We start from the raw sequence: 27,193 nt of genomic DNA, 5'->3' as shown, positions 1-27,193 counted from the left end.
TAATCGGTCTCCTATGCACTAGAGTGTCAAATGCTTTCTGGCAGTCCAGATACAATCAGTCCACCTGGCTTCCCCTTTGTCTTAGACAGAGCTCACTTTAAATGTGCAAAATGGACTAGACTGTTGGTTTCAGGGATCACTCGTGTGAGATTTGATGACGCCAACTGACCCTCAAGTGTAGGGTACACCAGCCACACAAAGGAAGGATCACGGGACCGTCCGTAGAACAGGTAAGGTCGTTGCTACAGGCGGGATATCATGGGCAGGTGGGCTGAACTTGACAGGTGGGGAAGGGGGCGAAGGAGGCAAGAGGATGTGGTAGTGGGTATGAATCTACGTTAACCTACATATGATTTTCGTAGCTTAATGATCACTCGATTCTCTTTACAGATAATATGTCTAGCATGTCGTGCATCACTAGGAACAGATATATGCTTCGTTAGTTACACGTAAAAGACGTATATATCACCAGCAATATGATTATGTTGGTTCTTCATGCAGAAGAAAGTTGCGTGGGGTCTTAGAAAGTCTCTCACGCATGAGCCCGGGTTGTGTGGGAAGACTGCTTGAGGAGGGCACAGGAAACGCCTTAAAGTTACGTACATCTCCCGGCGTAATATGTGACCCAGCCGACACATTAGGTACTGACCAGAGCATAACTTGTCATCATTTCCCAAGTTTCAGAAGAGGAAATAGCCAGTTAAAAGAGAGAGTTACACTAGCGCGGCGCGATATGTGCCAACTGTTTACAGCCAGCGAGCCCGGGCCCAAGCCCCCTCCGCCAATCACGGCCGCGGACCGCCATACACAGTGGCCATCTCCAGCCAATGAACGCGAGGTGAGAGCGGGCGGCGGGAAAGAACGCGATAGTTCCCGTCGGAGGTCCGGCTCCTTTAGTGATCCAGCGCGTGGTGAAGGGAAGGGAAGGCACGTCCTCCGCGGGGGATCCTAGAGCGTCGTGGTATATAGTCGTGGTGTAGCCGGGGGCCGCAGTGTAGTGCCTGGTGAACTCTGCTGGTGTGAGGGTGTTGCTCCTTCTCTGAACCCGCGCTAGTGACTCGCGTGGATAATCCAAAGTGACTATTTGGAAAAAATAAGTGAATTTGATTTTCTATATTGTCGTGGAAAAGTGTTAAGCTTATTATAAGGTAAGTGTCTCGATTCTATATGTGTGAGTGTATGGTATTAAACGACAAGGTGTTGATTTTATTCTCGTGCGAAATACATGATGGACAAAATGGATTGTGGGTATGTGAGACCTTTGGTAAACAAAATCAAAGATTTTCACATTTTTGAGATGATCATTGTTTATGGTAAACATGAACACTGATGAAAAACAGTGAAAACCATATACTCGAACCAGTATATGTGTGTGTGTGTGTGTGTGTGTGTGTGTGTGTGTGTAAGTTGTATCCTCTTGCTACTGTGTTAGAAGCAAACAGGCAACGGGCTCTTTCACAAATCCACTCTGGCTATTGTGTATGATGTACTGAAACTGGTGCCCACCATCCACAGCCAAACCCCACAAACTACTTCAAGTTTATCTACACCACTTCATGTGTCCAGAAACCCACTGACAGCACGTCGCTCCTCATAATCACATTGATCCAATTAATTCTATCCCATGCACGCCTCTCGCCTTCCTGAATGCTCATGCCCCGATGCTTCAAAGCTTCCTCCACTCTATCCACCCATCTCGACCCTCCCCCTCCTTCCACCCTCCAATCTGACACTTAGATCCTCTTAATCTGTCTCTCTTCGCTCATCCTCTCCATGTACCCTGACAGTATATCAACCCTCAAAGTTACCGCAGATGTCACGTACCAACAGACCTCGCTCTTACTGTTCCATTCCTTACAAGATCAGTTCGCCTCACAATACATATCGTCCTCAGGCATTCCATTCCTTGTATAATCACCCTCATCTATCATGTAGCGTTCCTCTCTCTTATTTTTACTTTAGTTCTTCATCTTCAGGGGTTGGGGAGACAGAGTTAAACCCACGAATTTCCCGCTTGTAAAAAGGCGACGAAGAGGAGTGTGTGCGGTTGGGCAGCGACTGGAAACTCCCTCCTTCTGTATTATTACCGTTCATAAGTAGGAACTTCGAAAGGAGCTGGGAGTATATTTGCTCAAGGGCTTAGTTAGCTATTCTTAAGGTTAAGTCGCTAAAGAAATAAAGAGCAAACGTCATATATATATATATATATATATATATATATATATATATATATATATATATATACATATATATATATATATATATATATATATATATATATATATATATATAGAGAGAGAGAGAGAGAGAGAGAGAGAGAGAGAGAGAGAGAGAGAGAAAGAGAGAGAGAGAGAGAGAGAGCATGAAAAAAGTTAACTGAGATGGTCATCATTGTCACACTGGCTCGGTTCTAGATCACCAGGCCAGCTGTGGTGGGAGGCCTGGTGGGGTGGGTCACAACCACTAGACAGACACACGGACACGCGGTGAAGCCGACCTCGAACTGCCTGGGAAGACGTGAAAGAAAACGAGATCCTCACATTGGATATTTGTTTCAGGAATTTTTCCGTCTCGTTCCTAATAGGATAATTTAATCTTGAAATGACTATATATGCAAGAAAAATGAATTCTTAATATTCATTAAGTGTCTGTTAGGTACGCGTTACTTCAAAAGCATGAAAATGTATCGATAAAACTACAAATTATTAGTGTATCGTCTTAGGTCTGTCCCGAACAGCTGAAACGGATGTTGTAAACTTCGCTTGTTGGAGGTAGCTCGACTCTAACGACATGTCAACCCTGGTAGTTCAATGGCCTAAAACCAAAATAACCAACCAACAAACAAGTTTACAAGTTTCATCTAATGAATTCTTGTTTGATTTAATGAATCTATATTGATTCAGTTCCGAAAGGTTTGGTTTAGAATGGGTAATTGTGAGAAATCTTAGTCACATGTGGTATATTACTACGATGATTACTGAACCACTTATTCGTGTTGGGTCGACACTTTGGCAGACGAGCACGATTTCACAATTAAGTTCGAGTTTCCCGTGTAAGACAGATGAATAATACTTCAGTGTCGGGAAGTTCTGTGGTAAAGGATGTTTACTTAGGCGCTGCCTTACTCACATGATTCTCTCTCTCTCTCTCTCTCTCTCTCTCTCTCTCTCTCTCTCTCTCTCTCTCTCTCTCTCTCACAGGCAAAACCTCCCCCATCTGATGTGTACGTCTGTCATTTACAAAAATGAACATCCATTGCAGCCGAGAACAACGATGTTTTCCACATCATTCTATACTACTGAAGAAGACTATATAAAGGAAAACAAGGAAATGCACAAAAGAAAATGATAAATACAGGGGAACTTACTCAAATCTTTCGTGACTTCAAACCACATTCAAGGGAAAATAATTATAACATTTTCTTCATGGGTATTAAGCTCCACTGAGACTCTATGGCAGTTTAGCAGGTCTGTGGATGAGAAGGTCAGATCTCTTTCTCTATTGCAGCGACCAGCTACATATAATTCCAGTGAGAACGTGGATGAAGGAGTTACCCACGATCGTGTGATGGATGGTGGGGAAAAAAATACCGTCTCTGTGACCCCCTAGACCAAGAGTACAATGAAGCTCTTTCGATAGGCTCAAACCCCATGTAATCCTTCGTGTTTTGTTAGATGATAGGCTCAAACCCCTTGTAATCCTTCGTGTTTTTTTTAGATGATAGACTACGTTACTTCTAGCGGCTCTCTAGCGCTTGAATAATGTTTTTCAGACAATAGATCTTTTGTAGCGTTGGTTTATCCCCCCATGAGTCCCATACCCACTCATACTATTAGCTAATGGTGAGACTTAACTTTCCCGAGACATTCATGATGACCCGTTCAAAATACTCCCCTCTCCCTCCCTCCTCCCCTACTGTGAGCGGAGGGGCTCCGGCTATGAACCTGGTGCTCCCTTAACCACAGGTTGGAGGGGGTATAGAAGGGTGTGTGTATATCTTGAGGCTTCCCCAGTTACCCATATAATCAGAGCAACGCGTGGCAGCGCCCCCGGCCGGCGGAGCACCAGAAGGGCACTAGACCATGAAGATGGCGCTGCCGGAGGTTAGCTACCAACCCTCCCGTAAGGTGTTCAGGTCATCCGACCCCCAGACAACCCATCTCACCTTTCTTTCCCTCGTCTTTACTCCCACGGTAGGGGGAGTTCATGACCGCCCAGACACACAGGGTCTCGCATTCGTTCTCCAAAGCAGCGATACTAGGAAATGTGCACGAAATTGGTCCGTATATCATTACTCTTAATGGCTCTGTTTCCTTTGGTTGCGATTTATGTTTTCTTACTTTCGAGTAATACCGTTCCATATCTACCTCTCAGGCTGGATACAGGGGAATGACTGTTGGTTTATGCTGGGTTTTGTATCATTGACCACTGTTCTTTACACACACACACACACACACACACACACACACACACACACACACACATTCTATTACGCAGGTAACTCAAAACAAGAAATCGTACACATGTGACGTCGTTCGGTAATAATATCACGTGACTTGTCAAGTTTATCATGACTTTTTGATGATCTCACATGATTGATCAGCCACATAATGACGTCACCACGTACATATTGATGAGTTCCTCGTCTTATTATTATGTATCTTGATATACATGAGTCGTGTTCTGATCATGTGAGGTTAGGTCATGTGGTAAACGTTACTGGCCCACCGTGAAATTAATCATTTGTGAAATGAATGATCGTTGATTTATAGATAGTAAACCCTGATTTGTTCGTCTATTTTGAAGAAACGAATTAGCAATTGCATCGCAAGACATCTTGAATGCTGACGTTCGTACTGAGTGAAGATTACGACCTGGGGTTAGCTACTGGGGGAGAGGCTGGCCACAGGGGAGGCTGTGGGGCCGGGAGGCTGACTGACCCCAACAGACTGGTTGGTTGGGTAGAAAACGTCGTCCGGTCTCGCTCACTCCAGTTTTCTAAAGATGAGTTAGTTTTTTTTCATTTCTTTTTTTATTCCGGAGTTTCTATCCGACATGGAGGCATTGGAATCGCGCGCGACACTTAGATTGGTCTGGATTTGCGACCGTGGTGTCCAATGACGGCGCAAGAACGTAACTTTAAGTGACATTCGGAATCTATCAAGTCATCTGTTGTTACAATTATTGACGCAAGTTCGAAGTAGCCAACCCATGGGACGCCGCCGTAGTACTATCAATAATGATCATGACGTTAAAAAAAAAAAAAGAGGATGGCATCACGATTTGCATGGGCGTTGAAAGCGCCCATTCTGGATTACTACTTTTGCGGACGTTGAAATCGCCAACGCGCGCGCACCTCTTCTTGCTTGTCATCCTGCCTCGTTTGCTGAGTAGTTCAGGCTCGTTGCTGGAATGCGAATTCGGTGACTGGGAAACCCACCTTTCCTCCAACCATTCCCCCACCCTCTCTCTCTCTCTCACCCAACCCCCTTCTCCAAGCCATCCCCCTCTCGAGGTCTAGAAGATAATTACCATAATCATTTACTTGTGGGTGATTACCCGTGGCCGGGCAATGGTGGGAGCTGAGGTTATGGTGACGGTTGTGGCGATGATGATGATGATGATGATGATGATGATGATGATGATGATGGTGGTGGGTCATGGTAATTCATGGGAGTTATGGTGACGGGTCGTGGTGGTGTTGGGTGGTTGTAGTTATGATGATGGTAGGTAGCGGTGGTGATGGTAGGTAGTGGTGGTAATGTTGGAAGTAGTGGTGGTGATGATGGTAGGTTGTGATGGTGATGGTAGGTAGTGGTGGTAATGGTAGGTAGTGGTGATGATGGTAGGTAGCGGTGGTGATGGTAGGTAGCGGTGGTGATGGTAGGTAGTGGTGATGATGGTAGGTAGTGGTGATGATGGTAGGTAGTAGTGGTGATGGAGGTACTGGTGTTCCTGGTAATGCTGCTGGTGTCGTGAACGAACACCACCGTTGGTCGTCAGGTAAAGTCAGAGCTGCTATGTAATGGGGCCGCGGGAGAGGGAGGGAGGGAGGGAGTGGAGGGTGTGGGGGGTTAGGTAGTTAGGTAGGTTGGTCGTCCGTCGCCACATCGGTGCCATCGGACGCCTGGTGCACCGGCCAGCTGTAGGTGGGGGAGGAGGAGAGGGAGAGGAGAGGCGAGGGGTCCTACCTGGTCACTACCAAGGTGCCGGAAGTTTGCTATAGATGTTCTAACGCTACCTCTACTTGTCTACGTCGCGTGTTCATGCGAAAATTAGAGTTTCGAACACCAGTTATGATCATTCATCCTTAGCTTCTATAAAATGACTGAACATCTTGAGTTCGATGAGTTTAGAACACGAGTCATGATAATTCATCCTTAGCTTCTATAAAATGACTGAACATCTTGAGTTTGATGGCTTAATCCCTTGACAACGTTGACTTTAGTCATTATACTCAATGCCACTGTGACCCACGGCTGGCCGGGCGGATGAGATTAGTGCGTGTGTGAATCCACGCCCTCTGCCCCAGTCGGCCCAGTGTACGGTGCAGACATTCATGTTGTATGACACTACACCATCCAGAACCATAGCCATGATGATGTCTCAGCCACCCACATTATCACGAGGGCACCACAAGGTGGAGGAGAGGCTGTCAACCCTGAAGCCACACTTACCATCCACATGTGTAAAAATAAATGACCACCACCACCACCTATCACCACAGGTCACCATTCTCAGCACCACAGTCTAAATCCCTTTATTTCTGACATCATAACTAACGTTCTTGGAGATGACTACCATTCTTGCTTCCCAGACACGTTGGAAGTAATCCAGGGACTGGTCTAGCAACTGGTCTGAGGACTGGACTTAGGTATAGGCCTTTGACTTGTACTGCACTTGCTCTGCGGGGTGTTTGGTCTAAGGACTGGCCCTTTCCAGTGGTCCAGCACAAGGCTCTTCTTGGACCGGACCTGAAGATGGCTTACTCTGGGGACTAGGTCAGCCGGACCGGATATCTCGCTGGTGTTTCCGCCTGTACCAGTAAAAACAAAAACCACGTCCACTTATAGTAACATAACTGAGAAGAAAGTTATTTGTCCCAGTTATTGTAACTTGCATAAAAAAGTGTCCAATTTTCTCTTGTAAATAGTAAGTGACCGCTGCAAAATCTCGCCCAAAATGAGTGTCACGCACGGCTGCTCGATTTCTTCTCATTGTTTTCTATGGCGTATTTTTCTATGGGTAACTTTGCTATTATCTGGGCTTTTTTTTTTTGTGTGTGTGCGTGAGTCGATCTACCTTATGAGGTGAGTGCATGAGACAGGTTCATTAGGTCGAGTGTACTACAATAGAGAATGATTGTATAGCGCTTGGGCGTAATACTCAAGAAATAGTTCTGCATTCAAAGATTCACCACACACACACACACACACACACACACACACACACGCACATATGTGTGTGTAACAGACTTACACCTTTTCCCGCTTGGAGCGCAATCTCAACCCTCCGTAAATGGAGTCCCGGGGCCACATAACTATATATATAAACGTGTGACTGTTTCTTTGCAATGGTCATGACCGTCCGTAGGTAATTCTTCATACGCAAGACTAAGCAGTTCATTGGATCCACCGTCCTTACCTCACGTACAGAATGCTTTCGTCGCTCCATCTCCTCCCTCCCACACACACACACACACACCACGTACACACAACCACTTTTATTTCGCATTCTTGTGCTCATTGTCATTAACTGTACTTCTCTCTGTTATTTCAGGTAAGGGTGTTAAACCGTGCAACAGCCGGAGGTGGTGATTCAAAGTGAGTCTTGTTTGTTCAAACGTTTGTTTTTGTTGTTACATACAATTTCTTACGTTCAGTTTACCGGAGTGGTTATTAGCTCAAGTTTACCTTTTCTTTTTTACTTTTTGTTTCGTGATGTTCCTAAATATACATCAATAAACTCGTAAGGTAATTAGAGGTTGCGGGTAAGAATCAGGTTTTATAGTCACTAAGTCAGAAAGTTCCCAGCAGGTTTAGGGGGGAGGAGGGAGAGAATACTAGGTTAATCACCACTGGACAGCGAGGCTTCATCTACGCAATGACCTGTTTCTTGAGTGAACCTTGAACCTGGAGGTCACATAACCCAGCAGCTCCGCCCGCGGCACACGAGGGAAGAGGTTAGGCTTGGTCAGGGACTCCCTACCTCCTCCCCTACCTTCCACATGACTCCGTATACTATGAGTCTGATGCTCAGAAAGTCTTTTAAGTAAAGATGATACTAAATCCCATCGGATTTTCGTTAAATGCTTAGATTCTAATTGACTGATCGTCTCTAATGCTACAAGTAATGGATTCAAGATAATCGTTGGGCAATGAAATAAGAAATACTTTAGTTTTCTATGACAATAAAGAAAATAGAAAAAATTAATGGAGTTCGCCGGTGCATTTTCACACCATCCGAAAATGGTTGTCTTTCACTAGTCTTTTACTGCACGCTGTCGATTTTGCGTTGTTCATGTTTGGCCTTGATGGATCTAACGGCTGTCAGTACCCATGGGTTAATGAGCCTGGAGTCTGTGGCACGGCGGGTTATCTGGGTTTCAAGCCTTTAAAATCTCAGGGTCATTAAGACCATCAACATCATGTGTAGCCACCAATCGAAAAATTGTACACTTTTTGCCTCAAGTGTTCATGATTGTTTCCATGGCCATCCATACTATGAATGCCTGTATGACAGTCATTATGTTTGGACTTTAGGCCTACCCACCATCAATCATTAGTCAGGCCATTAACGACAAATTACACCTCTCAAACTCATTCTCCGAGTATAAAGGAAAATCCAGAGATCACGTATAATCTCGCGATGTCTTTGGCCATGATTTTATAAATGGTCCGTCATTAACTTCACGTAATTGACAGCTGTCTTGGCCCTAGCCAGTCTGCTGAGATTTCCAAGTTGTCTTACTGACCGGGCCAACACGAGCAGGGGGGATCTTTGCCCACCCGTTCGACTGGTTTTTAAATGCTGTCTGATTTCTCGAAAATCTTGAGGAACTGAAACTCTTGTTGTGAAAGTACTTCAAAGACTATCACAGTAAGTACCCGTGTTTCTCAGTCAATCTATTGTACTCTAGTTTGTCATTGAAGTCTACGTTTTTTCAATGATATTCTTTGAAATTCATAAGTTTCCTCACATTTCAGAGGATATATGTTATGACAGGATAGAATTCTAATTAGAATGGGAGACTTATCTAAGTGAGATCTATAATCAAATATACGGGGGTTTCAATGACTCCGGCAATCGATTTTAGTTCCGTGCGTTACATACGCATACTACGAATAGCGTCAACAGGATTTCATTGCGCAACTTGACCGTTTATGGAGACAAATCCCTATCGCATCTATACGAAACGATAACTACATTATCATCACCACTGGAAGAATAAGATTTTGCATCTTAGTAAACAGACAAGTTTAACCCCTATTTGGATATGAATTAGCGATATAGATGGTTAGATATGGCTTACAGACATAAAAGTCACCTCAAAACAAAAAACTTCTCGTACGAAAATAGTACATCAAATCACAACTTTATTGACCCGTAAGGTTGTGTTGTCTGATTGTAGGTGTTTGTCCAGCCAGCTATCACATCTCGTCCAAAGCTGGGGACTGGAGTAGATAGCGTGACGACGTAGCGTGTAGGAGAGAACACCAAAGCGTAGCTTTATAGTTTATGTGGTATGATAATGTAGCGTTTAATCGCGGCAGCATAGTGCGTTGCGTGATGATTTCAAGTCCCGGGTGGAGTAATGTCATATGATGTTAGCGTGGGGGGATTGTATGTAGCCTTGCACGCCGCTGTAGGTTGGCCATTGAGTGGGGAGGGAAGTCGTAGCCATTACGCTTTGTGTATGTTGGGGCTGGAGCGGTGGTAGGAGTCCGTCAGTATCTGCCACCGGCCGACACAGAAGGCAGCTCTCACCGCACATAATGAGGTGACTTTCTTTACTCCTCAAACACTAGTTTGCCTATATTCCACCAACGTTTCCGGTCTGCTCAGACGACCCCTGTGGCTCGTCCATTCTCAAACACGTTTTACTGTAGAAAACGTTATGAACTGATCCGACATATAGATGATAGAAAGTCTTCGAAGATATAGAAAGTTTCCTGTGACAGACATATTACGAGATTCTATTTTAGAATCAGTTCGATTAGGATTAATAAGAAACAAGAAATGTGGAATTTTGGTCGGACGTCAAAATTTCACTTAGAATATACGGAAAAAGAAAAGTGGAAACATCCATTTGGTTTCAGCGTTTGTTTTCTTGCTGCAATATCAAGTCCTCTTCACAATTCCCTCCTTCCTCTGGACTCCAGCACCGAAAAATGGGTCATTTTCCTGCAAAATACATCTCAAATGGATCCTGATGAACTCTGTCGGCACGTCCGTAACTCGTTTCTGTGAAGACGAAAAAAAAAAGAAGAAAACACTTGAAATCATGGTTGGTAATTGTGTAGCGGAGTGTGTGTGTGTGTGTGTGTGTGTGGCTAGGCTGGTGGCATCTGGCAATGACGACCCATATTCCGCGGTGGACGGTGTCTCGACCGCTCGCGTCCATGCCACCACCTGCATGGCCGACCCCGCGCGCTCGACAAGAATGAGAAACCGCCTCGTTCTCAACACTTGACTGCGCGCGTGGAACTCAAAAGCTCGACCTTCACACCTGCCATGGTCTCGCTGACCTTAACGATAAGGGTTATCACCTTGTTCTCACCGTACGTTCGTTGACCCGAGATATGGTCTTCAAGCCTACTGAACTTAGTTTCAGGAGTAGTTTGTATGATCCTCGATTTCTATGGTCACACCGACGCTCAGATAAACTTACCTTATTCTTGCTGTCTATATTGGCGATGGCGTGACTTTACTGCCATTGGCCTTATGGAGCAGTTCTGGCTTGAAATAAAAGTAGGCCATTAGCGTTAATGACCTTAAATTACAGACAGTAACTGATGGTTTGATAAGACTGAACCTCGACCTTCCTCAAAGCGGGGGCAACTGCAGTATTACTGACCTCCAGTGACTGGGGCGACCTCGTCACTACTGACCTTAAATGTTACAGTCATGAGAGCATGTTTGTGTGAAGAGATTGGTCTCGTTCATGACTGTCATGCGCTCTTGTCAATGACAGCCGGGTCTTTAGCGTGTGCCGTTACTGGCACAGGTCGGCCGAGTGTCTCTTGAGTGCATGTTTGCACTCTGGTGCATGTGAGCGTGTGTGTTGTGTGTACGTGTTGTGTACAATGCGTAACCAAAACAGATCGAGAGGGTGATATATATATATATATATATATATATATATATATATATATATATATATATATATATATATATATATATATATATAAAGGTGAGATCCGTGGGCTTGTCACACTGGTCATGCGTCCGTCATGCACAAGTCGGTCACAAAGACCAGTTTCGTGGGATTTCTTCCTTACTTCCTTCACCCCCACCACGCTACTTCCTTCTTCTATCTCCCCCTTCCTCCACTCCCCATTGGTCATCCCCTTACTCCATAACCAGAGGGAGGAAAAAAGAAGATAATCCGGTCCTCAAAAACAACCCGAGAAAGAAAACGTGAGAGGGCAGGTTTGTCGAAGCTTCTGGGTGTAGTGTCGCTTGGGTCGGGGTGAGGGAGGGAGGGAGGGGAAGGAGAGGAGGAGGAGGAGGATGGCCAGTGGGTGTCGAGGGGCAAGGTCAGCCGTGTGGTGGTGGTGGTGGTGGTGGTGCTAGGGCGTGCCTCCCACGCCTCCTCTACCACACTCTAGGTACACACACGCCACCTGTCTCGAACTACTGCCGCTGGTGCATGTTAGTGTTACCGAGAGGGTCGCTTGCCACAAGTCAATACAGTGGCTCAACTGATGCTGTTAAGAATGTTTGGTGCTTTTCCAGGGTACCAGGTGTACGTGTGGTGCATTTGCAGGGTGCCAGGTGTACGTGTGGTGCATTTCCAGGGTGCCAGGTGTATGTGTGGTGCATTTCCAGGGTGCCAGGTGTACGTGTGGTGCATTTCCAGGGTGACAGGTGTATTTATGGTGCATTCCGTACGTATCAGGTGTATTTACGATCTATTACATTTCAGTAATAGCCAGAATTTTAGATGAATTATTTCTAATCACCGGATGGCAGTTAGCCAACTGTGTCACAGTAAGCTGTTTCTTGAGTGAAAATTTTTTTGCATATCGTCATTTCATACGTCAGGCTGTTTTCTAATCAGGTGTTGGAGAAATAAGATACTCCGCCGATGACCTCTTTCACCAGCCAACCATTCAGCCGTGCCACTGAACGATATGTCAGGTAATTGTTTAATTGGCCGACTGTGAAACTGTTCTGGTCATCAGACATTCAGCTGTTCTAATGATGAAGTGCTTCGCCAGTCCACTGTGCTAATGACCAGTTAGCTGACTCTCTCGCCTCTTGTTACGATGGTAACGGTCGTTACGGTGGATGTATGACATTCATCAGTGTCATTGGAAATGTTTGTCGAAACAGATCACACGAAGCTGTAAGGGACCTTGATGGGTTCAGCTTTAAGGCGAAATAGATCCAACGTGAAGTGTCTTGGTGGTGAAGGTCAAGCGTTGAGGCACTCATGGGGAAGGAACTTGAGGAGTGTACCGCCTCAAGGGCCAAGAACTGACACACGCAGAGGGAAGCCACTAACTTTGGGGAGTTCATGCGAGTCGAACGTTTCTTTATCTAGTTCTGTCCGGGCTGTTGTCCAGCATGAGTGGCCATCGGATAAGTAAATACGATCAGTAAATACACAGAACAAACAGGTAACAGAAGACCTGCTGGCCAGCAGCGAGGCTCGGTCGTCTGTGAAATCTCTCGAAAGAATTCCTCCAAGTGGCATTGACCTTATCCGTGACCTCGTCCGTAGTTGAGCTCCGTGACCTCGTCCGTATTTCAGCTATGGCCCTACGAGTGGTCGTAGGAGCCCTGAAGACTTGTCAAGGACCATAAGTCATCATATTTACATATAACACCTTCCTCAGGTCTCCTGTCTTAATCAAGGGCTGTCTTCACGACATTTTCAATGTTCAGTATTGTTGACAGGTATTGCAGCATTTTCCTTTTGATTAAAGATTAATCTGAATCATCAGAGGGTTGTAGGCTGGAGGTTGTGTCTGTATCATCGCCCAGGCTTTACATTCCACACTGCTGCTGTTTGAGAGTAGCGCATCCAACTCCGAGCAATAGAAGGCATATGTTTTTAACCATCTAAATCAAATCATGAAGTAAAGACACGCTCTTCACATTATGAAGCGTTCTTCATAACTTCGTGAAGTTCGGTGCGATGGTTAAAGTATAACCTCCACCAGATATAAGTCTATGGTGTTTATAGATCCACACAGTGTGTGGTGCTGGCGGTGGATACAGGGCATCCCATTCCAGATCTGGTGGTAGTGTATGTGTGCCGTGCTTGTAGCGTGCGCCAGGTGCCTGGGTGTGGAGTGCTTGTAGCCCGCGCCAGGTGCCTGGGTGTATCGCTTCACTACACCTACCTTCAGTACACTCTACACAAGTCTTCACTTTACACTAAGCGATATCCTCAGCCCAACACATCATCTCAGTGTTATTCATATTCCTCCGTCAGTACTTCACACCTTAATATGCTTCATTATCTTTCAGATACTTCGCTTTCATCTTTATTTATTCCGTCTGAACCTCGGAGTTCATTAGAGCTTTTATCAGTTATTTAAATTTTTGATACGTTTTCTTTTATCTAACATTTCAAGGTTGTGCTTTTGCTATCATCATCATCATTTGCAACTTGTGTCTATATGATTTTCTGCAGACACCAGCGAATGGCATGAATGCATGACATGGGTAAGGGAGGTGTGTATGACAGGAATGGACCTGAGCGTATGATAGTGGCAGTGCAGTATATTGATACATGTTAAGGAGGGAACGTATGGCAGGAGGGGGAGGTGGGGGGGGGCATGAACGTATGACAGTGGCAGGGTAGCGCATGACACGACTACATGACAGGGGGAGGTGGAGAAGCTTATGGCGGTCTTGATGCAGTGGAACGAGGTTATATGACAGCTTGACACTGTATCTTATGACAGCACGGCCTAGCCCGGTACATATAAGGTGCCGCACCGTACACCTACACTCCTTGACAAGAGAGAGAGAGAGAGAGAGAGAGAGAGAGAGAGAGAGAGAGAGAGAGAGAGAGAGAGAGGCAGTAGGTGCGGGAGGCATGGATGTAGGGAACCAGAGAGGCGGTGGCACAGCAGGGGGTGAGGAGAGGTGGGGGCGGGGTAGTGAAGCAAGTTGTTCCTCCTCCCCTCTTCCCTCCCCCCTCCCCCACCTTGAGGCACTCCTCCCCCAGCCCCAAACCCCCCCTGGGCCCGACCGTCGGTAGCAGGTGAGGCATCCAGGCGGCCACAGTCTGGTCGCTGGCTCCGTGTCGAACGCACAGCCAGCCAGCAACCCGCCCCCACACACACACACACCCACACACGTCCAACTACCTATTTACCCCTCCTCCCCCCCCCCTACTCCTCGTAGTGTCCCACCTAAACAACCCACTTTCCACGGTCCCGACCACCTTACAAAGACCTTAATTTTGTGGAGGAATAAGAAACACTTATATGCGATGGTGTAGTGGAACAGAGGTGATCAGTGTTGATAACTCGTATAACTGTGCCCATTCAGTGAAGTGTTGTGTAGTGTGCCCAGAAAACCCGGGGCCAGGGAAGGTTCAAGGTGTAAACAACTTATTTGTCGTAGCGCCCCCCCCCCCCCCCCTAGTGTGGAAGAAAGAGGTAAGCCACATTGCCTTGTGATGCCTGAAACATAAGAATTTCAACGCCATATAGTGATCTTTACACTCTTGTGATATGCACGAAACTTGTGTTCTTATTTGATGGAAGAGACGGATTTGAAATAAGACAGTACCAAGATTTCTTTTTTTTTTTTCTTTTCGTCATTCAATTTTCACCTCACTATTTGAACAAAGGTCATACAGTGTGAGCGCGTATGGTCTTAGAATTATACTTGAAGAAGGTGTTAAGAATTTACTAATATGTTAAGGACTTGATATTAACGGCCTTATTGACTCCTTGCCCAAATACCTATAAAACAAGGCTTCTTGATTTGATTTTGATTATATTACTAAATAAAAGGGAGGCTGTAGACGATCAGTGTGTAGATGATGGTGGCAGCAGCAGGAGTAGAGAGAGTAAGTAGAGAGAGAGTGGGTCAGCTGACGTGAGCTTCAGTGAGTGGGTTTGAGAACCCATAGGTTGTTGGATGGAACCCTTGTGGGTTAGTTCAGCACCTGTGGGTAGGTTAAGTATGAAGGATTGGTTGTGTTTCTTATAGAGTGACCGACATGGCCCAGTGAGGTCATCTTGAACAATGGAATGAGAGTAGAAGATTGAAGAAATTAATCAGGGATTTGCAGGTGTGTGTGTGTGTTGTGTGTGTGTGTGTGTGTGTGTGTGTGTGTGTGTGTGTGTGTGTGTGTGTGAGTGTGTGTGTAGATCTGCTGACTCCTGAGGTGTAAACTTGAAGGAAGAATGAAAGACAAAAGAATATAGTTCAATCACAATGCTGTTCGAGGAAGGCAGGACGTGTCACCAGTTAACCTTCGTATAAGTTCTTATGTTGCAGCTAGTATTGTCTGCCCCACATGGTCGATCTCCCAGTCACTTACCTATAGTAAATAAGATCCTAACCTCACTCAGAATAGCACTCAGTGAATACGTACTCCCTTGGCTGTGATCCTACATTGAGCTAAACATTCCAACCAACGTAAATCCAGCCTATCTCCTTACATATCTTTCATACATGATTGATATCTTAGCAAAGTTCTTTTGTACAGCAAACATTTTTGCATTTCAGATCATATTCTGAGATTTGATAGACGAGATTATTATTCCTCTGATCAAGATAAAATGCTATAAATTCAGCATCGATCTTTCTCACTAGAGATTTGCAGTGATGGGGAAATATTACACACAGTATATTATGATAGTCTCACGCCTGATATATCTGTAGGTTCACATTGCTAAAAACACAAAACACCTTTGCCTGCACCTAACCGCCTCAAAAACCCGGAAAGAAAACACCTTTGCCTGCACCTAACTTCCCTATAAGTCCGAAAAGAAAATTGAGTAGGCTCAAACACAGTCCATATTCAGTTCCTGTTTTCTGTCCACGGATTAAGTAAATCTTGCTACACGGATAAAGTTGCCGTTAATGTTTTTAACGGTTAAAGCTGGGCATGAGGGTTCCTTTGCTACGGGGATATTTGGGTTCTAGTGTTATCAACTGCCAATGTCATTAAAGCCGTTAGCATCCACCTGTATCCACCAACCACAAGAATATGAGTGCATTCTTCAGGTCAGCAACGTTGATTTGAAATGTATACGTTTTGACTGCATTTACCGTTTTCTGTTTGTGATGATTTGAAAACAGATCAGGTGTTAAGAGAGAGACTTCTTCTTACATCTCGAAGACAGAGAATTTATGGGAAATTATAATTGTCTTCACTTTTTTGAGTCATTGTTAGTTTTCTGTTTATTTGCATATAAAAAATTTGCGTGTACACACAACACACACACACACACACACACACATACACATCTAAGCCAGGTACTCATTTATCGACCAGCCCCGAGGGTAGGATGAACATCCAAGCTGGCTGTGGGCTGACTGCCACGCCCAGGGTTCGAAGTAATGCCAGCTGTGCTGTCTCATGATCAGTAACGCTAACCATTACACTACGCAGGCCCGTTGTGTGTGTGTGTGTGTGTGTGTGTGTAATTACGTACTTGTGGGGTCCCAGCCTGTACGATTAACTGTATACAGTCACAGGGAGGGAGTCTTGCACTCTCTGGGCCATTTCTTGTTTACGCATCTGCCTGTCTGATGTCAGTATATATATATGAGTATTTTGTATGTGCCAAAAAAAAAAAAAGGAATAAAGTATATCAGGATGAGGTATACCGGATACACTGTCTACAGTCCCTCATGTATCTCCCTCACAACTTCTCAGGGGGGGTCGGGGAAGGGGGTGGGGGTTGACGCTCTTGGCCTGGGGGTTCCGGGGTACGGGAGAGGGGGAGCCCCTCTCGCTGGCCCAGTTAGCGTGCGTCACGCGCCCTGGGTCGGTCCAATATTGCTTGGCTACCTCGCTCACCCCGGGGTTCATGGACCAGCACGCGTGTTTATTGTTCCATCAAGTCTTTAATTAGACATTCATGAATTGAGGTGACTCCCACACGAAGTAACGCTCTTGGATATTTTGTGTGTGAAGATTTGAATACTTCGTGTGAAGATTTATCATACTCTGAATACTTCGTGAATACTTTGTGTGAACATTTATCATACTCTGAATACTTCGTGTGAAGATTTATTATGCTTTGATTGACAGACCCTCGTAGATATTTGCAGTCACTCGTAATGATCTCTCGGTGCTGACCCCACCTCAGTTGAACTATTCCTCTCTCACGTCCTTCTTAAGATATCCTTGTTTCCCCACAGTGCCCCACGTCCCTCCATGACCTACGAGAACTCCAGTAGTTTCCCTAAGATAACGAAACATAAATACAACTGCCACAACCCGCCACAACTTCCACATTTCTTGCTACCACCACCACATTCCTCCACGTCTGCGACGCTTCACCACAATATACATTTGCTCACGACTCTTCAGGCCTTCACGTCACACACACACACACACACACACACACACACACACACACACACACACACACACACACACACACACACACACTCCTTAGACCCTTCACAACTCACATACACTTCTACACTTTTCTACAACTCTTTCCCTCACAGTTCCTATTGTGACGACCCCACCATTCTCCACACTCCTATACAATTGATGATCTAGCATCACCCCTTCCATCAAAGCTCCCCAGCACCATCTCTTCCACCCCCCCTACACACACGCTCCCCCATCACCATCCCAGTTCCCGTCTCGTGGCCAACATCTCTCACATAATCAGAGAAACTTTAGATAAGGTACAGCCCTCACCCCTACCATGCCACTGACCATATCCACGGCCCAGTGCACCATCGCAACCGACCTAGGCTTTGGTATCGACTCCCAAAGTCTTAGCCACAATGGTGCCCTGCTAATGAGGAGGTGGGCAGTCTTACATGCTGGGGGGAAAATACAGAAGGCATGTCGTTAATTTAAGGGCCAGTGTACTGGCGATGTTGTGCGGGCTACCCTTTCATTGTCTGGCTCCTGGGTCGACGCCCACCCAAACCACAAACCTCCCGACTGGCCAACAAGTTTTGCTGGCCAGTATTGCCAGAGCACAAATCTCTTTAATACCTTTGGATGCCCAAGATTATAACCACAGTGACAAGGATGGATAAATGGGTAGATAGATAGTTGGATAGTTAGGAGAAGCATTATAAGTAAGTGAGTTGATAGGTATTGATATAGACAGACCTTGAGAAATATATGTTGAATGAGTGAAACTTGGAAGTATGAAGGATCCTGCTTTCCGAACAACTGAACACTAATCTTAGATACGATTATATGAAAAGAAATGTAAATATCGTATTGGTAAATGTTTCTGTATTATCATTATCATTATCATCATTATTGTTATTATTATCGGTATTCTATTACTGCTACTACTACTACTTCTACTACTACTGCTACCACTACTATTATGTCTGCTTTTGAAGAAATTTATAAATCATGATTGCTACAGTATAATGTCAACATAGATTTTCTAAACAGTTTTGTAGATCCTGGTGAGTGACGACAGTATGGAATGCCAAAACCTGGTGAGACAATACAGTCTCCAGGGATGCGTCCTTCAACAGATCACCTCACTTTGAATTGTCTTTATCTTTTTCTTCTCATCTTCTCGATATTCGCAAGGCCTTTTCAACAAACATCTCTCGAATCCTTCAACTTCCTTCCTCCTACACCCCCCCACCTCTCTCTCTCTCTCTCTCTCTCTCTCTCTCTCTCTCTCTCTCTCTCTCTCTCTCTCTCTCTCTCTCTCTCTCTCTCTCTCTCTCTCTTCCACCCACCCCAGAAGATGAGCTTTGGCTAGTTTCATATCTAATGTTTACATTCAAAGGAATATAGTGTAGTCAGTCCTAGGCTTTAATACCATGCAAATATTCACAGCTTTGCACACACACACACACACACACACACACACACACACACACACACACACACACATATATATATATATATATATATATATATATATATATATATATATATATATATATATATATATATATATATATATATATTACAATAATTTCTTGAGGAACTGCATCCATCCCCTACACACACATATAGCCTTTTAGCACTGAGGTAGCCATGTTAAAGATACATAGCTACTTTCTACCTTCTCCTTGATCCCCCCCATCAGACCCCCGCCGCCCACCCTCACCTAACGGAACCTTCTACAAGCTGTAGGAAACACGTCTCCCGCCACCTTCTGCTTCGACAGAAAGAAGTTCTTTTGAGACAGGGTAGAATTTCCAGCCTCCAGAATAGATACAGAATTTGCTTGTTTGATATCATTATGGGAGAAAAAATAGGTTATATCTTTAAATCATTTATCACATTAATTTTCTGTTTTTTTTAAGCATGGTGATATATAAAGTGATATTGATAAATGACTTTTGGGGATAGGATGGTATATTTCCAACTCTCTGGCCACAACTGTTCGACAATTATGCGATAATTCGGCATTTATATATATAACGTGACACAACCTGAAGGTAGAAATGATGTGACGTTTAATTTGACCCTTGAGGTTAGACGCTATCATACCCTCGAATTGTCTCGTTGAGGTCAAGGGTCGTAAGTTCGGGTTCAAGCGTTTGCATTGCTTACGTAATCGAGGATGTGTGTCAGTCATAATTCGTGGTCCCATTGGCCAAGAAAACATGACTTTACTCACGTGACTCACCACGAGTCTGTTCGTTGATGAGTCAGTGATGTTTGTCACATAACATAAGTGTGAGGTCACTACTAGAGAAGAGCAATGATCATGGCAGCTCTCTCTCTCTCTCTCTCTCTCTCTCTCTCTCTCTCTCTCTCTCTCTCTCTCTCTCTCTCTCTCTCTCTGTCTTTCCAGACCCAAGCTGTGCCTCCCGGGCTGTTTTCGCCAGCGTCCTGGTTCCGCTACCGCCACTAGAGGGCAGTACACACTCGCTCGCTACTGGGGGTCGTCCATTTACGAGCAACCAGGGGATCGAACACTCGCTACTGGGGGAGGAGGAGGGGGGGATGATGATGGGAGGAGGCAGCACGCTCGCTACCGAGAGGATCGTGCGCTGGCTACTGGGGGCATCCTACAAGGGGGTGGGGGGTCATCCTCTTACTACCAGGGGTAGTACATCCGCTGCTGGGGGAGGGTCGTGCATCCGCTTCTCCAGCAATAGACGTTGCGCTTACGTCATTACTACCACCAACAGCAATAAGGCATCTCCAACAACAACAGCAACTTTAACGCCAACAACATCATCACCACAAACAAGAACACAATCACCTCCAACAAAAGAACAAGAACATCCTCTCCAACAAGCAGCAACAAGAGCACCATCACTAACTACAACAACATCTCCAGTACCATCTCCACCAACTACAACAGCATCACCACCACCACCACCAACAACAACAACAAAAACAACAACATTACCACCACCGCCAACGACAACATCATCATCACCACCAACATAACATCATCATCACCACCAACATAACATCATCATCACCACCAACATAACATCATCATCACCACCAACATAACATCATCATCACCACCAACATAACATCATCATCACCACCAACAACAATAACAGCAACAACAACAACAACAACAACAACAACAACAACAACATCACCAACACAACAAGGAGACTGAGAAATACGTTTACTAGGTCAGTGGGCGACGTGACCTCCCGCCTGGCTGCCTGCCAAGGGCTTGCTGGCCTCGTCCCGCCAAGGGCAGTGGGCAGCAGAGTGGGGCAGTGGGCAACAGAGTGAGGCAGTGGGCAACAGAGTGGGGCAGTGGGCAGTGGGGTGGGGTAATGAGCAGCAGAGTGGGGCAGTGGGTAGCAGAATGGGGCAGTGGGCAGCAGAACGGGGCTGTGGGCAACAGAGTGGAGCATTGGGCAGCAGAGTGATGCAGTGGGCAACAGAGTGAAGCAGTGGGTAGTGGAGTGGGGTAATGAGCAGCAGAATAGGGCAGTGGGCAGCAGAATGGGGCAGTGGGCAGCAGAGTGGGGCAGTGTGCAGCAGAGCGGAGCAGTGGGCAACAGAGTGGGGCAGTGGGCAGCAGAGAGATAGTGGACAGCAGAGTGGGGCAGAAATAGTTGCACAGGAGGGACAGTAAATTTGACAAGACATGTCATGATTGTGGGACACAGCACTGTAATCTGGTGTAAGCAGAGATACGAAGACATCACCTCTACACACCTGCACAGCATCTAGGAAGGGTATAGCAGCGGTTATGAGGTACTCCGACGGCGGGAGACTGTAATGGGTGTCGTAAAGGCTAAACACAGGACGCGGAACGTAACAGTTTAATGGACTAGGCAAAGTTGGATGGTGAGATTTGAGTTGGGGGGGGTAAGTTGGGGAGAGTAGGTAGGTAAGCTGTGTGCTGGGTCTCTCACTCGCAGGAGCGGGAAGAGTTGAGAGCAAGAGAAATTGACAGTTAGACAGGTGTGACCAGGAGCTTACCGTCCACTGTGGTTGGCTTCAGATGAAGAACAATAACTTGGAGAAGTTAAAAACTGGTAGGTAACAAGTTGTACCATCGACGCTAGGTCAGCTCCTGGAACCGACAGCAAGTTATGAGGTTTAGTACCTTCGTGGAACTTAAATCACACGTGTACCCAGGGTTTAAACGCTTCACAAAGAATAAACCGTTATACAGAATGGAGATAATGGTGGACTCAAACGCCAAGGGAAACTAATGTAAAATTGATTTTCCTTTTTTTTTTTTTATATACGCGTCACCCATTTTGAGTTCTCCATTCTGGTGTATCCTAAGTGGAAAATCAGTCATAGAATAACGTCAGAGTATTAAAGTTAATGAAACTGGTTGTAAAGTCTGGAAATGGGGGGACATCCGGGTTGTCAGTACTGGTTCGGACGGGGGTGAGGAGGGGTGAGGGAGATGTGAGTGAGAGAATGACAATTGAAAGCGAAGCTTCCATTTATCAAGAATAAAACTATAATTTTACAAACCTCTGACACTCGTTGTCTTCAAACAATACAGGTAAACGATCTTATCATTAATATAAAGTATCTTTATTGACAGAAGAAAAGAAAATCTCTTAAGGATTCTTCAACAGGAAATGTAAACAATCATGGCGGAGCGTATCCTGTGCTAGGCTCCGCACGGCGGGGCGGGGCGGGGCGGGGCGGGCCGTTAGCTGTCCTTGGCCATGGCCGCGATGAATGGGGGTCAGCGGGGCGACGGCAGTGACGCTGGTTAGCCTCTGCCTCTGTCTCTTACCTTGACCTTGCATGACCATCGCGCTCATGAATGAAGGCTTTGAATCGCTTGGCGGAGTGAGTGTCGCTGAAACAATGTATTAAATACGAGGATGTTTGAAGGATGTTATATCATCTTACCTCAATATATATATATATATATATATATATATATATATATATATATATATATATATATATATATATATATATATCATCTTACCTATATATATATATATATATATATATATATATATATATATATATATATATATATATATATATATACGTGCAAAGATGTGGTGATAATAATTGTGATGCGAGCCATCATGCGCTGTGCTACTGTCGTGCGTGAGGGGCTTTGCTTGTCATGGTGGAGAGACGTGAACGGCGACGGTGGAGGAAGGTGGCGTCGTCCTGGTTAACGTGGGAACCATATCATCTTATCAGGAAGACCTGCTGTCACTCCATGTCTCGCAGGACGCTGGTGTTATCGCAATTCTACTGTTATTGTCAGTACGGTTGTTGTGTTGTGTGTGGCGGAGTGTTGGCGCGTGGGATCCGTTCGTCAGGCATGTACAGGAACAGGCGGGTCCACTGTGATGGTGTTGGCCAGTAATGTCACAGTCTTCACCATCGACCATAAGCACCATTGCCCACCTTTCTTGTTGTGATGGAAGTCTAGTTTCTCGTCTCTGAAACCACACGATGGCTGTTAGTGAGGAGCTAAGCATGTTTAGGTGGTTAAGGCCACACGAAACATGTGGAAAAAAACTGGGACCATTTCCTCAACCTTAAATTGTTCATATTTGCAACATATTTTCTCCTGTATTGCTGGAACCAACATTTTATAAACACGTTAGGAAACTCCCACTGTTTGTGTTTGTTTGTGTGTGTGTGTGTGTGTGTGTGTGTGTGTGTGTGTGTGTGTGTAGATAGGGAATGATAGCATCAAAGATAATCAAATAACTCAACCCTTAACACCATTTCACTGTCAGAAATCATCATTATTTTCTCTTTATTCACAGGTTAGTGGTTCTGCCCCTAGCATCTGGTGGTGACGTGAGGTGTGGTGAGTACATAAGTGGTGGTGTGACCTCGTACTTCGCTTGTTTCTCGATAGAATTACTATACTAGTGAAGAGAGAGAGAGAGAGAGAGAGAGAGAGAGAGAGAGAGAGAGAGAGAGAGAGAGAGAGAGAGAGAGAGAGAGAGAGAGAGAGAGAGAGAGAGATGTGGTTGTGCCATCTCCCCGTGTGTAGGGGAAGTTGTCCGGGGTGACGCTTCGCTACGCTTGGCCCTGGGAACGGAGCGCCCTGGCCCCATCACCCCCCTCCCCTCCTCCTCCTCCTCCTGACTCGCCGAACTCCAGCGGCCTGTGACCCCCCTCCCCTTCCTCCCTCCTCCCTCGCCCTCTCCCACCTTCCTGTCTAGGGGTACCAGGTCGCGTGCGTCACCCAAGTGACATGTCTGTGGAGGCCAGACCGAGTGCTGTGAGGGTTGCGATATAGTGCCCCATACTGCATGGTTGGTCTATGGCAGTGCTTGGGTATGCTAGGAGGAGCGTTGGAGCGGAATGACACACCGGTGCGTGTCTGAAACAATGCCGGAAACCCCCATGGCATTACCTGAGTGTGTCAGAAACAGCGTGAACCGTATGACACTAGCGCGCGTGTCATAAACCGCTGGTGGCCCGCGTCGTATCGTACGCGGGAGAATATATTAAGGGACTTTATGAGAGACTTGTGTCTGATGATAACAACTTAGCACGCATGACAAAACTGGCGTGATAAAAACAATATTGGGTCAGAAAATTACGTGAAACCTCATGACAACTGCACGTGCCATCCTGCCACACCTGTACGTGTCATAATATCAGATTTCATGATGTTCCTCCACGCTTGAGAAAGTGCTGTGTCAATTATACGTGTCGGAAGCAGCGGCTACTGGCAAGGTGGAAATGTTCATATGATATGTACGAAGTGTGACTACCATGGCGTATGTGGCTGCGAAGACCGCAAGACTTAGGACTCAAATAGTGTGAGGTGATCTTTCTTAGTGTTCTGGTAACACTGTCGTAAAAACCGAGACGATGAATTATAAGTAAATGTAATTTACGTGAAGGAGTGGGTGAAGACTGGGCAGAGAGGGGGTCATAACAGGTCACGGAAGGTAACCAACTGACCTCCTCTGACCTCTGATGACCTCCTGGCGTTGTGCTGCTGGATCTTAAAAGAAAAATAGTATGGAGATCCTGGGTGGAGATTACGAGGAGGAGAGAGGAACTCAGGGAGACTATTATATCTGCTCGTGTATGCCATGGTCGAGGAGAGGTGTGGGTGTATGCAGACTGGAAGGAGTAGGTGGGAAGATGATGGGGAGATAAGTGCCCACTTATCTGCCATTATCAGGTTGGTAACTGAAGCAGAAAAACAAGAGACATCGACGCTGGCAAACGATGAGTGTGTCGAAGAACAGCCATGTTGTGGTATTAAGGTCAGGAGGGAAGAAACTGGTGTCGTTTTGGCTAACTCTGTGTTTTCCTCAATGCCTATTACCGTACCACAATGAACCTTACTTCCGTGCCACCTAACAACCATAACTCCCCTCGTCTCTCCCATACCACCTCATTACCATGAACCTCACCGAAAACAACCTCGACTCCTCTCCCATACCATGAAACTACCATGACCCCCATCTTTCCGTGCACCTGTATAACATCGCTGGCTTCCTCCCATACCGCCACCTCCTCCTCCTCCTCCATGCCCTAAAGCGCCGTGCACCAGGCGAGGAAACAGAAGGGCCGGAAGATCACAGAGCCATTCAGTAAATTGACGGTGGTCGGCCGGCCGCTGGGTGGGTGGGTGGCGCCTCTAGCGGCAGGTCACGGGAACACAGAAACGTCCTTGAGTTGCCAAATATTGCTTCCCAACATCGCAACTTACTTCTCTTAATCATTATTTACTCTTACGATAGACAGAGTATGTTTTAGCTTATAAACTATTGCAGCTGATGATGAATGATATTGGAGGGTTAGTAACGATTGGAATAAACATAGATTTGTAAGTGTTCATATTTTTTTTGCAATAAACAACAAAAATTGTTTCCGGGGGAGGGTCATGGCGGCTGCCGCGCTACAGTTTACTAGGTGTGTTGGGGTCACCAGGCCAGAGGCGCCCTGTGCTACCCTACCCACCTCCTGTACTCCCATGGTTCTTGCTCCTGTGTGGGACGAGGCTATCCTACCCTTGCCTTACCTGTGCCACTTGCCCTAACCCATCTATGTGCTCGTACCCCTGTCACCTTATCCACCCTGTCACCATCTCTGTACACCATCCCTCCCCTATCATCCATTGTCTTCATAAACAATATCTCCTCAAACTTGTTATCCTACCTCTTCATCTACTCTAAACTATCATCTGTCTGACTCACCACCACCCTCCCCCTGCTCCACCCACCCTAACCAGGTATTCTCACCGCCTCTCCACTTCCCTTGAACTCATGGAGCGCCCCGTCTTGCCCAATACGTCGACTCGTACTGGTCTTGCATGACATTATTCATCCCAAGACGGAGGCTCGTGTTAACAAATGGCACGACCTCAAGATCTGAACTTGGAAAATTGATATTGATCATCCTTACCTCAACATTAAGTTTACGTAGATTATAACAAAGCAAGAAATATCAAGGGACATTCGACTAACAAGAACTTAATTGAATTACAACCGAGCAAGATTCAAGTAATCACATACATAATGGGTATTGTATTTCTTTAAGTGAATAAGACTATGAGAAATTGTGTATCAGTAATGCATTACGTATGTATGATTGGGCAGAACCATTCTAGATTCATCCTTTAAGACCCAGATAACATGACATCGACTGTGGCTGCTTCGGTATGAGGCGTAGACCACTGCACAGAAAACGGTAGCTTAAGGTATTAGGTCACCACTTTATTATAAGTTCCGCCTGCATGTCTCTGTATAACTTATAAGAAAAGAGTCTTATCACTTAGTTTGCTCACTTGAATGTTGATGGATAGAGGACCAGGGAGGCGGGTGGAGGGAAAGGGGCAGTAGCAACAAACCAGACGGCACCAAGGCAGCGATAGGGCCGCCTGGCTCGCTCGGTTGGTCTGGATGGTTTCGTTAAAGCTTTTCCGTTACTTGTTACCCCAGCCAGGTTAGGCGTCTCGCATTATCTTGCGGTGCGCCGCTGGAACAGCTGGTGGACCGCTGTGGCAGCTGGTGCTAAACATAATCAAGATTATTGTAATAATAATACACACGTGAGGATGATCATGATTATATTAGTAATAACAATTATTATCATTATCATTATTATCATTATTATTATTATTATATTATTATTATTATTATCATTATTATTATTATTATTATTACTTATTATTATCATCGATATATCATTACTGTTATTATTGTTATCATTACTATTATTTTTATTATAATCATTATTATAATTATTATTATCGTTATTATTATTATTATTATTATTTCTTTTTTTATTATTAAGAAGGTTTCCCAGAGCTCCATGTCTTTTGTACTTATGTATGTGTACATCACAGTTAGGGTATCAGGGTCTGAACATTCCCAAAACTGCCTAAAATTCACCAAGTTAGAGCAGATAGAAGGT

The 27,193-nt window shown here is 45.3% G+C and overlaps 1 protein-coding gene across 1 annotated transcript in view; it reads left to right on the top strand.

Moving 5' to 3' along the window:
• Window positions 1-894: 894 nt before the first annotated feature.
• dyl (transmembrane protein dusky-like) overlaps window positions 895-27,193 on the top strand; it is a 51,994-nt gene continuing 25,695 nt past the window's right edge. The window contains exon 1 of the mRNA XM_071671061.1: window positions 895-1,148. The gene's annotated coding sequence lies outside the window, so the exon portion shown is untranslated. The remainder of the gene's footprint in view (window positions 1,149-27,193) is intronic.

The sequence above is a fragment of the Panulirus ornatus genome, chromosome 16, assembly GCF_036320965.1.
Source record: "Panulirus ornatus isolate Po-2019 chromosome 16, ASM3632096v1, whole genome shotgun sequence".
Classification (NCBI taxonomy): Eukaryota; Metazoa; Arthropoda; class Malacostraca; order Decapoda; family Palinuridae; genus Panulirus; species Panulirus ornatus.
This window is presented reverse-complemented; position numbering and strand designations above follow the sequence as displayed.